The following is a 12,564-nucleotide window of genomic DNA, read 5'->3' on the forward strand; positions in this document are numbered from 1 at the left end:
AGTGTCATCTTTGTGCCACCATTTTCGTGCAGTGTTTTACAGTGAGTGTTCCGTGTTGTGTTTTTTGGGAAGTGTTGAGAACAGCCATCATACTGTTGCTGGGTGTGCTTTTTATCTCTTGCGAACAGAAACCAGACTGTCGACATGTTTTTTAATTGTGTGTGTACTATGTTACTTGTCTGATTCCTGTGTCTTTTATTAACATTGCCAACCCCCCTTTTGCTTTCTGTTTTAACTTTCCGCATTTTTCCGCCATTTTACACTTTACGTCACCGTTTTATCGCCCGTTTTTCTTGTTTTCTTTTCTTCTTCTGTTTTTTAGAAAAAAGTCTGTAGGCTGTAGAGCAGCATACTAAGCTGCTTCCAAGCCCGCCCCCTTCGGGGGGGGGGGGGGGGCATTGAAAATCAATAAAGGAAAAAAAAAGAGAAGATTAACCCTCCCCCCACTCATCCGACCGCAAATTCCCTCCACATCCTCTAGCACCATGCACTCTGCCTCGCCTTCCATATATGCCTTTCGTCCCCCATGCAGACCCTCTAGGGCCTGATTCCTTTCCCCCATGTGCTCCTTTTTCTAGAACATATATGCGTCCTCTACACCTCTCACCGCCTTGATGCCCCTCATCCCATGGTTGCTCCTCTCCTCTCCAACCCCTGCCAGTGCCGCACATTCACTGTTGTGTGCCCCCTACCCTCCATCTTTACAGCCTTCATCTCCTTTCCTGAGGTGGCTTCCACCAACTCCCACTTCCAGTTGTTGCCCTCTCTCCCTCCATTTATCCCTCTGATACTCCCCTCCTCCTCCTCCTTCCCTCAGTCCTTTTCCTGGGCTCCCTCTCCTCCCCTTTTATCGTGTGTGAAGTGAAACCTGATTGTCGCCATGTGTTTTTTATTGTGCCTATCTATTTACTATGTGTTTTAATCAGCATCACCACACCGTTTGTTTTTATATTTTTCTTCACATCTTTTTCGCCATGTTTCAGTTTTTAACAGTCACCATTTCCTCGCCTGCTTTTATTGTTCTGATATCTCCTAATTCTGTTTTCTTTTTTAACCTTTCTGTAGGCTGCAGAGTGGCGTATTGTGCTGCTGCCAGCCACCCCCTCCTTCTGGGGGGTGGGGAATCGAAGTGGAATAAAAAAAGAGATTAGCTCAAAGTGGCTTCCATCAACACCCCCACCCAAATGATGCCCTCTCTCCCTCCATTTATCCCTATCAGCTCTGATGCTCACCTCCCCCTCACTCCCTGTCCCTTTCCTGGCCTCCCTCTCCCCCCTTCCATCCTGTTTTTCCCTACCTACCCTCTCTGTGACTCCCTTCTCTCCCCTGAGTCCTTTTGCTTTCCCCACCACTGCCTTCCCAAATCCTTTCTGCGTCTGCCCTGCCCCCCCCCCCCACTTTTTTCTATGTCCTCTTCCTCCATCGGTTCCCCCCTTTTCCTCGCCTCCCCCCTTTTCTTCCCCTCATCAGCCTGGGTCCGTTTTCCCCGCCACCGTGTCGCCTCTATAGTTGTGTTTAAAGTGAATGTTCAGTGTTGCGAACAGCGACCATACTGTTGCTAGTTTGGTTTCTGTTCGCATGAGATAAAAAATACGACTGTCCTGTGTTTTTTTAATTGTGCCTGTCTACTTACTGTGTGTCATCATCTGCATCTTCAACGCCATGTTTTTATATTTTAAATTCCACAACTTTCTGCCATTTTACAGTTTTTTACAATGTCACTGTTTTATCACATGTTTTATTGTTGTTTTATATTCTCAATGTGTTTTTCAACTTTTCTGTAGGCTGTACGACGGCCTATTACGCTGCTGCCAGCCTCGGAGGGGGGGGGGCAATCTAAATGCAATAAAGAAAGAAAGAGAAGATTAGCATGGCCCCTGGGCAAGGGTGACATGAAAAATCGTGAAGCATGCCAAATTTTTTGACTGGCTGCTCTCTGTAATAAAAAACTGAGTGAAGGGATCAACAACGAACTTCAACGAATGTCATGTCCGCTACGACCAAATAAAACGAACAAAATGAAATAAATAAATAAGCAGGAGTTCCCGGGTTCGAATCCCGATCCGGCACACATTTTCCTTCGTCGCAGCTGACTCTGCAAAAAAAGTCCTCATGCAACTAACATCATGATTTTACAGCTTACATAAGATGCATCAACGCTGCTGATGCTGATTCCGCATAGTGTCTGTTCTTTCGGACATAGCCGAAATAACAGACATCACACATTAATATCATTAATGAAGATTTATAGATCGAAAAAAGCACGGCCTTTGTGGATGTCATGTTTCTCTTTGATGAAATATGTAACGGGGGTGCGTGTCCTGCGCAAAGTTTCAGTGGGGTGCAATGTTGTGACAGTGGAAGAAAGTAATGAATGGAAACTGAAACAGGGAAGGGTCAGTGAAACGAAAATGGGGAAGAAGTAGTAGTAGATGGGCGCAGCAACAGCAGAAGAAGAAGACGAATGGGCAAGACTAGAGAGCACTGTGATGTGAAGTGGATGAAGAGTTATGAAAAAAAGTGTACATCTACGTCTGTACTCTGCAAATCACTGTGTAGTGCATGGCAGAGGGTGCGTAGCATTGTACCAGTTATTATGGCTTTTCCCCTTCCCACATAGAAGTATGGGAACATTACTGCTTAAATGCCGCCGTGTTGTCGGCAGTTATTCTAATCTTGTATTCACGGACCCTGTGGGAGCGATACGTAGGTGTTTGCAATGGTTTTCTAAGTTCATCACTTAATTTGTTATCTACGTCCCATTTAGTTGCCTTTCACGGTAAGCCATTCTGGGCTTAGATTTCAGCAGGACAGTGCTCGCCCGCACAGAGAGAGAGTTTTTACTGCTTGCCTTCATGCTTGCCAAACACTACCTCAGCCAGAAGGGTCTCCGGATGTCTCCCCGATTGAGAACGTTTGGAGCACCTCGTGATTTTGATGATTTAACATGCCAGTTGGACAGACTTTCGCACGATGTCCCTCATGAGGACATCCAACAGCTCTGTCAATCAATACTAAGCTGAATAACTGCTTGCGTTCGGGTCAGAGGCAGAGCAACGCGCTATTGACTTGCTCAGTTTCTGAAGCTCTTTCTCTTGAATAAATCATCCAGCTTTTCTGAAACTGTAATCATTTGTTTCTCTGTACTGTACAAACAGCGATTTCCGCCCCTCTTGGACTTTTTGACTTATAGTGTTTTTCTGATGCTTAGGTTTCACGATAATGTGAAGTTTACAGCGTTCTTTTCCTCTCCGAATGAATTTTGTAAAATTACAATTTAGAGAGTTTTTCTTGTACTTACACAGTTAGGAATCTGAACAACGTGGTTAAATTTGTAAAGTGTGCAGTAATGAAATAGGAAAGGAGGAAGGTGGGCTATAATTATATACTGAGTCACGGGAAGGCCGTGGATGTGGGTTCGCTCTTCAGCTCCGGAAGTCGACTCCGCGCTGTTCTCTTCGTATAGCTCTGGTAGAAGTGTGTGCTTGACACCACCTTTCTGGTCGCCACACAGAAAACCGTCGATTGCCTCGGATTACTTGCAGGAGGCGACGTGACGTCCGTTCGTGGAGCACCTGTGGTCTTCCCGTGCGGGGAATTACGCAGTGTGGAAACACCATTTCTGCGATTTGAAAATTCACTCTAGACGCTGTTGACTGCAGATGCCCGGATTATTGTGCGATCTCCCACATCCCATGAGCCATGCGTGTTGCTCCGACTACACTGCCCCACAGCCATTTGCCTCTAGTTGTTCAAATGTGTGTGAAATCTCATGGGACTTAACTGCTAAGGTCATCAGTCCCTAAGCTTACACACTACTTAACCTAAATTATCCTAAGGACAAACACACAAACCCATGCCTGAGGAAGGACTCGAACCCCCGTCAGGATCAGCCGCACAGTCCATGACTACAGCGCCCTAGACCGCTCGGCTAATCCCGCGCGGCTTTGCCTCTGGGTTATATTATATTAATTAGTATGTGTTTTGGTGTGTGTAATTCGAATTTACCTTTCAAAACGGTCTAGCATGCACAACCTTTTAGTTTTTAAGGGTTTTATAGTCATTTCCCGTATTGCGATCTTTACTATTCTCTTGTTTGGATGCGTAACCCTTTTTTTTTTTTTTTTTTTTTTTTTTTTACTCGGATGCTAGATGTTTTGTAAATCGTCCCTAGATGGCAGGTGTGCGAGAGAAACTGCAAACAAAAGAGGAGTACATTTTTCGAGCACCAAAGGAGAATTAAGTTGAAAGTATGTTGCAAACTTATTTACAGTTTCTGTTGGCTTCATGTCCACGTGTGCATATAAAACAGTACTTAATTCTGAAGTTATTAATGTGTATTTCTTGTTTGTTTTTATGTTAACACAATCACTTTGTTTCCTTTACTGCTTGCTCAGTATACAGATTGAATAACATCGGGGATAGGCTACAATCCTGTCTCACTCCCTTCCCAACCACTGCTTCCCTTTCATGCCCCTCCACTCTTATAACTGCCATCTGTTTTCAGTAAAAATTGTAAATAGTCTTTCGCTCCCTGTATTTTAACCCTGCCACCTTCAGAATTTGTAAGAGTGTTCCAGTCAACATTGTCAAAAGCTTTCTCTAAGCCTACAAATGCTAGAAACATAGGTTTGCCTTTCCTTAATTTAAGATAACTCGTAGGGTCAGTGTTGCTTCGCGTTTTGCAACATTTCTGCGGAATCCAAACTGATCTTCCTGATTTCGACTTCTACCAGAAAGAATTCGTCTTAATATTTTTCAGCCGTGACTTATTAAACTGAGAGTTCGGTAATTTTCACACCTGTCAATTGCTTTCTTTGGGATTGGAATTATTATATTCTTCTTGACGTCTGAGGGTATTTCGCCTGTCTCATACATCTTGCAGACCAGATGGTAGAGTTTTGTCAGGGCTGGCTCTCCCAAGGCTATCAGTAGTTCTAATGGAATGTTGTCTACTCCCGGGTCGTTGATTTTACTGGTTCAAATGGCTCTGAGCACTATGGGACTTAACATCTATGGTCATCAGTCCCCTAGAACTTAGAACTACTTAAACCTAACTAACCTAAGAACATCACACAACACCCAGTCATCACGAGGCAGAGAAAATCCCTGACCCCGCAGGGAATCGAATCCGGGAACCCGGGCGCGGGAGTTGTTTTTACTGCCAAACTCTTCACACAGTATCATATATTCCATTTCATCTTCATCTACATCCTCTTCCATTTCCACAATATTGTCCTCAAGAACATCGTCCTCGTATAGACCCTCTATATACTCCTTCCACCTTTCTGCTTTCCCTTCTTTGCTTAGAACTGGGTTCCCATCTGAGCTCTTGATATTCATACAAGTGTTTCTCTTTTCTCCAAAGGTCTCTTTAATTTTCCTGTAGGCAGTATCTATCTTACCCATAGTGAGATACGCCTCTAGATCCTTACATTTGTCCTCTAGCCATCCCTGCTTAGCCATTTTGCACTTCCTGTCGATCTCATTTTTGAGACGTTTGTATTGCTTTTTGTCTGCTTTATTTACTACATTTTTGTATTTTCTCCTTTCATCAATTAAATTCAATATCTCTTCTGTTACCCAAGGATTTCTATTAGCCTCGTCTTTATACCTACTTGATCCTCTGCTACCTTCACTATTTCGTCTCTCAAAGCTACCCATTCTTCTTCCACTGCATTTCTTTTCCCCATTCTTGTCAATTGTTCCTAATGCTCTTCCTGAAGCTCTCTACAACCTCTGGTTCTTTCAGTTTATCCAGGCCCTATCTCCTCAAATTCCCACCTTTTGCAGTTTCTTTATTTTTAATCTACAGTTCATAACCAATGGATTGTGATCAGTGTCCACATCTGCCCCTGGAAATGTCTTACAATTTAAAACCTGGCTCCTAAATCTCTTTCTTACCATTGTATAATCTATCTGAAACCTTCCAGTATCTCCAGGTTTCTTCCATGTATACAACCTTCTTTCATGATTCTTGAACGAAGTGTTAGCTATGATTAAGTTATGGTCTGCGCAAAATTCTACCAGGCGTCATTAGCAGCTAATATTTTTGCTGTCGTAATTGTTAACACAGCACTTTCAAATGCGCCTTACTAAAGACTGAACTTGCAACCTCACACTCAAATTGTTTCTTCTTAGTGTTACACTTACGAAGACGAAGTTAGCTATGTAATAAAAAAGACTAAGACATTTGTTTCGTAGTAAGTTCTTTTGAAAATTGTTTTGATATGTTCTGTGCCAGATAAAGGACTTGGAGAGTGAGATGGAATAGTCGACGATAGAACGAACCCAAGAGCTCGGACAATGGACCGGAAAGACAGCTCAGCTCCAGTGCGTTTCGCCTGTAAGGCCACGTGGTGCTCCTTCAGCCTCCTGATACTGGGGAAGAGGATGGCTTCCGCATTCCGTGAGAGCTGCTCCGGATGTCCGTGACCGGAAGCAGAGTGGCGGTGCCCTCTGGGACACGCGAGAGACCCGCTGCTCTATTGGTGCCGGTCACGAAGTCACGATCAAGCGTGCTGGCAGCCGGAACAGCTGCGATGACAACACGTTGTAACACGAGGTGGTTATCGCATCGTATACGCACTACTGCGTTGGTATCGATTTTCCATGGTTGTCTTAAATATCCCCATGTACGCATACAGGCGGTGGAGAAAAATATCGAAACACTAAAAACACAACAAATGAATTTTATCCATAGTGGATGCTGTTGAAATCCGTGACTGTTCCTTTATGAGGTGTAGAAAATTATCTGCTACCAGTCACAATAAAAGGTTATTTATTTTCACACGACCGGTTTCGGGCTTGCGCCCATCTTCAGGTGTTTATACATTCATGTACATGTTTGTCCTTTTGGAGATCACTGTATAAATACAAAAAAATTATTTGCTGGTGACTATACAGATACAAGTGGGACAATTGTTAGTGGTAAGGCAGCATTTGACGAAAATATATCTGTACTTACATAAAGATGAAGCACCATTATTACAGTTATGCTGTGGTGATAGTTTTGCCACTTACTTACACACTTATGGTCATTTTCACGTCCATATTTCAGTTTTACCAAGCATGGCTTCATATTACACTAATTACATATTAGTGCACTCGTGAAATACTCTATGTTTACATACAAACATGTGGGCTGTGGTCGAAGAACTTCGATTTCCCACTTTTATCTGTACAGTCACCAGCAAATAATTTTTTTTTGTATTAATACAGTGATTTCCAAAAGGACAAACATGTACATGAATGTATAAACATCTGAAGATGGGCGCAAGCCCGAACCCGGTCGTGTGAAAATAAATAACCTTTTATTGTGACTGGTAGCAGATAATTTTCTGCACCTCAAAAACACAACACATTATCATTCCTAAGACAGTTTAAGAAAATCGTTGGCATTCAAAACAGCTTCCGGTCGTCTCGGAATAGATAAATACAGGTCCCGTATGGTTTTCAGAGGACTCATAACCATTCTTCCTGCAAAACAGTGACAAGTTCAGTGCACAATGTTAGAGATGGATAGCGATCATACACCATTCTCTCTAAAGTCGACAACAAACGGTCAATAATGCTGAAATCTTGTGACTGTGTTGGCCAGGGGAAATGCGACAGTTCATTCTCGTGCTCACAAAACTAGTCCTGGACGATGCGAATACGTGAACAGAGGCCCTGCCATCTTGAAACACAGCATCGATACTGGGGAACGAACTATGTACTGGGGATGGGACTGACCAGCCAAAATGGCCACATAATCCTTAGCAGTAATGCACATTGCAGAATAACCCTATGGCTCTTGGAATACCACGAAGCGACTGTTCAGATCATCACCGAACCCCAGCCATGTTTCACTCTTGGAACGTAAATTCGGCCCGAAGTTTGAAACATAGCGAAACAATAGAAGTGTGACCAAATGGCATTCTTCCTTTGCCTCACAGTACAGGTTTTACTGCTCCAACATCACGTTTTCCTGTTACGGGCATTTGCATCAGTGATGAGTGGCTTTGGAATTCCATGTCGCCCTGCAGTTCCCTGCTTACGGAGCTCCCTTCCTGTTATTTTTATGCTGACGAAGTTCGCGAGTGCGACACTTAGTTCTGCAGTGGCTTTTGCAGCTCTCGTCCTCTTATTTTCCGTCAAAATGCTCTTCATCTGCAACGATCTCTCAACACAATTGCCGCGCGGGGTAGGCGCCTTGCACGGTCGGAATTCGAGTCCTCCTTCGGGCATGGGTGTGTGTGTTGGCCATAGCGTAAGTTAGTTTAAGCTACATTAAGAAGCGTGTAGGCTTAGGGACCGATGATCTCAGCAGTTTGGTACCATAAGACTTTACCACAAATTTAAGACACAATTTTTTCTGTGTTGTGACTTGGAGGATAATGTTTTTCTGCTTTCCTTTTATGCGGTATGTTCCAGAAAGTGCCTCTCTCAGCACCAAACGCCCGCTAAACCCGCTGGGCAGAACAGGGAATTAGGATTGTGGAAAGGGCCAAATAATGTGTCGGTCAGGTTCACTTCAAAATTGTAATTTAATAACACCTTTAAACCAAAACGGCACATAGCCGAGTCTTTAGAATTAAGAGTTTCAAAAAGACATTTATTTTACGGCTGAAGGCCTCCAAACAAGAAATCTTAAAGCAACAAGATAAATCTCAAGTGGTAAAAACATGCAGTTAAAATTGGAAATAAAATAATGTGTATATATATATATATATATATATATATATATATATATATAGTGAATAGACAAACATAAACAAGAAGTACACTCCTGGAAATTGAAATAAGAACACCGTGAATTCATTGTCCCAGGAAGGGGAAACTTTATTGACACATTCCTGGGGTCAGATACATCACATGATCACACTGACAGAACCACAGGCACATAGACACAGGCAACAGAGCATGCACAATGTCGGCACTAGTACAGTGTATATCCACCTTTCGCAGCAATGCAGGCTGCTATTCTCCCATGGAGACGATCGTAGAGATGCTGGATGTAGTCCTGTGGAACGGCTTGCCATGCCATTTCCACCTGGCGCCTCAGTTGGACCAGCCTTCGTGCTGGACGTGCAGTCTGCGTGAGACGACGCTTCATCCAGTCCCAAAACATGCTCAATGGGGGACAGATCCGGAGATCTTGCTGGCCAGGGTAGTTGACTTACACCTTCTAGAGCACGTTGGGTGGTACGGGATACATGCGGACGTGCATTGTCCTGTTGGAACAGCAAGTTCCCTTGCCGGTCTAGGAATGGTAGAACGATGGGTTCGATGACGGTTTGGATGTACCGTGCACTATTCAGTGTCCCCTCGACGATCACCAGTGGTGTACGGCCAGTGTAGGAGATCGCTCCCCACACCATGATGCCGGGTGTTGGCCCTGTGTGCCTCGGTCGTATGCAGTCCTGATTGTGGCGCTCACCTGCACGGCGCCAAACACGCATACGACCATCATTGGCACCAAGGCAGAAGCGACTCTCATCGCTGAAGACGACACGTCTCCATTCGTCCCTCCATTCACGCCTGTCGCGACACCACTGGAGGCGGGCTGCACGATGTTGGGGCGTGAGCGGAAGACGGCCTAACGGTGTGCGGGACCGTAGCCCAGCTTCATGGAGACGGTTGCGAATGGTCCTCGCCGATACCCCAGGAGCAACAGTGTCCCTAATTTGCTGGGAAGTGGCGGTGCGGTCCCCTACGGCACTGCGTAGGATCCTACGGTCTTGGCGTGCATCCGTGCGTCGCTGCGGTCCGGTCCCAGGTCGACGGGCACGTGCACCTTCCGCCGACCACTGGCGACAACATCGATGTACTGTGGAGACCTCACGCCCCACGTGTTGAGCAATTCGGCGGTACGTCCACCCGGCCTCCCGCATGCCCACTATACGCCCTCGCTCAAAGTCCGTCAACTGCACATACGGTTCACGTCCACGCTGTCGCGGCATGCTACCAGTGTTAAAGACTGCGATGGAGCTCCGTATGCCACGGCAAACTGGCTGACACTGACGGCGGCGGTGCACAAATGCTGCGCAGCTAGCGCCATTCGACGGCCAACACCGCGGTTCCTGGTGTGTCCGCTGTGCCGTGCGTGTGATCATTGCTTGTACAGCCCTCTCGCAGTATCCGGAGCAAGTATGGTGGGTCTGACACACCGGTGTCAATGTGTTCTTTTTTCCATTTCCAGGAGTGTAATACAAACGGCTGAAGGACCACAATAAACATTTTCAAGATTTTAAAATAAATTACCATAATGTTTCAAAGGCAGAAAGACGCAATGGTTATTAAGTGGCTGAAGGGCAAAATTTGATTTTCCGGAATTCAAAGCATACGTACAATCCAGTAAAAGCAAGATTTTTTTAAATCATTGGCTATGATGGATTATAAAAAGACAATTAAACATCGGTGAGAATGACAGTAAAGAAAACGGCACTCAGAAGCCTCTAGGGAGGTCGGTCTGCCTTCGTTCACTTACGTGAGACAGGTAGTGCGGCCGACTACACTTGATCCGTCGCGGAACCCAACCAGGGGACAGTCACGGACCGACCGATAAAACGACTTGCTTGCCACCAATCGGTACATGAGAACTCAAACACAAAAAGTTAAGAACGTGATTAACCACAATGAAATATGTATTAGCTGTCAAACTACACACCATGTTGGACAGCGGCAACAGGTGAGGAAAGGACGCTGCCTGAAATTACGTTGGTGGCCAGGGCAGATAACCGGAACACTAACGGCCACAAGGCAGAAAATTCCGCTGGTACACTTGAATTTGAAATACGGTAATATAGTTAACTTCACCCAAACCAAACATTGCCTGAATTTACGTCAGTGGCCAGGGCAGGTAACCAAAACATTAACGGCCACAAGGCAGAAAATTCCGCTGGTGCACTTGAATTGTAGTTAACCAGTATAGTTAATTGCACCGCACATGCCCTCTGCTATTATCACTGAAAACTAATTTTCACATTTTTCAAAATATGTATTATCGACAATTTAAACACAAACACCACCTTGGTTACGGAAGCTCCCATCTTGCGAACACCAACTTGTCCACCTGAGATTCACCTAGCTCCGATATAACGCACTCGCAACAACACAGAATACTGATTGTGAGGTCCTGCCCACTCGTCTCTCATAGGGTATCTAATGGATGATACTTTCTCGAATAGCTATACAACAATTCAAGCAAATCACATTAATGGTTTTTATTACAATAAAGTAGATTGACAATACTTAACTTTGGATGGCAAGCAACTGGCGACATGCAAGTAATCAAGGTCCTTCACTATATACAGTTTGTTGTGGCGTAGCAAGACAGCCACGCCACTCGGAAGTAGCCGAAAGGCACGCGTTAAGCTCACGCAGATGGGCGTGATGTCTGAAACAGGATACGTAATGAATGCTATAAAGAAAAGTACGTAGCTTCTGGAATACTTAACTTTAATCCATCGTTTGTATACAGCATTCCTGATGATACAAGTGAGACTCTCTCTAGAAATGGTTAATGGCGCCTTGCTAGGTCGTAGCCATGGACTTAGCTGAAGGCTATTCTAACTGTCTCTCGGCAAATGAGAGAAAGGCTTCGTCAGTGTAGTCGCTAGCAAAGTCGTCGTACAACTGGGGCGAGTCCTAGTACCTCTCTCTAGACCTGCCGTGTGGTGCCGCTCGGTCTGCAATTACTGACAGTGGCGACACGCGGGTCCGACATGTACTAATGGACCGCGGCCGATTTAAAGCTACCACCTAGCAAGTGTGATGTCTGGCGGTGACACCACACAGTTACCATGCAAGTGATCGATATGGATCACAAGTAACAGTTCTTCTGGTGCTCTCTTCTAATCCGGACCTACTCCTGTCCGTCTTCTACTGTCCGGCCGAGGCTGTCAGCAGCGGCGCTCATATTCTCTTCGGCTAGAGGGTGCTCCTGTAGTGGTGCGGTCCTTGTCAGCGAACTATTGGCTGATGTCTCTCAGCCTCCTCTGCTTTCGCGTTCTTCGTCATCGTGCCGGCACTTTTCGTACGCCGGAACACTGATCACACCACGCCTGACACAATGTACAGGTGCCGTTCGGTATCAAATACTACAGCGCAATTTACATCTACATATATACACCGCTAGCCACCAAGCGGTGTGTGGCGGAGGGCACAATACTCGCCAAGGGCTTATTTCCCCCCCCCCCCCCCCCTCTGTTCCACTCACGGATCGCGTGAGAGAAAAACGACTGTCTGAGCGCCTCAGTACGAGCTCTTATTTCCCTTATCTTTGAATGATGATCATTACGCGATTTGAAAGTTGGTGGTAATAATATATACTCTACATCCTCGGTGAAGATTGGATTTCGGAATTTAGTGAGCAGCCCCTTCTGTCTATCTTCAAGTGTGTCTCACTTCAAACTTTCTATGAGATTTGTAACACTCTCGCGATGGCTAAATGTACCAGTCAAGAATCTTGCCGCTCTTCTTTGGACCTTATCAATCTCTTGAATCAGACCCAACTGGTAAGGGTCCCATACAGATGAACAATACTCTAAAACTGGACGAACTAACGTACTGTAAGCTATT

General features: G+C 45.1%; 1 protein-coding gene and 1 non-coding gene across 2 annotated transcripts in view; one reads left to right on the forward strand and one right to left on the reverse strand.

The window, feature by feature from the left end:
• The window catches only part of LOC126188271 (soluble guanylate cyclase 89Db-like), a 540,286-nt gene that overhangs the window by 234,656 nt on the left and 293,066 nt on the right, over positions 1–12,564 (reverse strand). The window lies entirely within an intron of this gene.
• LOC126189829 (U6 spliceosomal RNA) lies at positions 1,815–1,922 on the forward strand. The gene has a single exon (XR_007538238.1). It is a non-coding gene; the product is annotated as a U6 spliceosomal RNA (small nuclear RNA).

The sequence above is a fragment of the Schistocerca cancellata genome, chromosome 5 (genome assembly GCF_023864275.1).
Source record: "Schistocerca cancellata isolate TAMUIC-IGC-003103 chromosome 5, iqSchCanc2.1, whole genome shotgun sequence".
NCBI classification, from domain to species: Eukaryota; Metazoa; Arthropoda; class Insecta; order Orthoptera; family Acrididae; genus Schistocerca; species Schistocerca cancellata.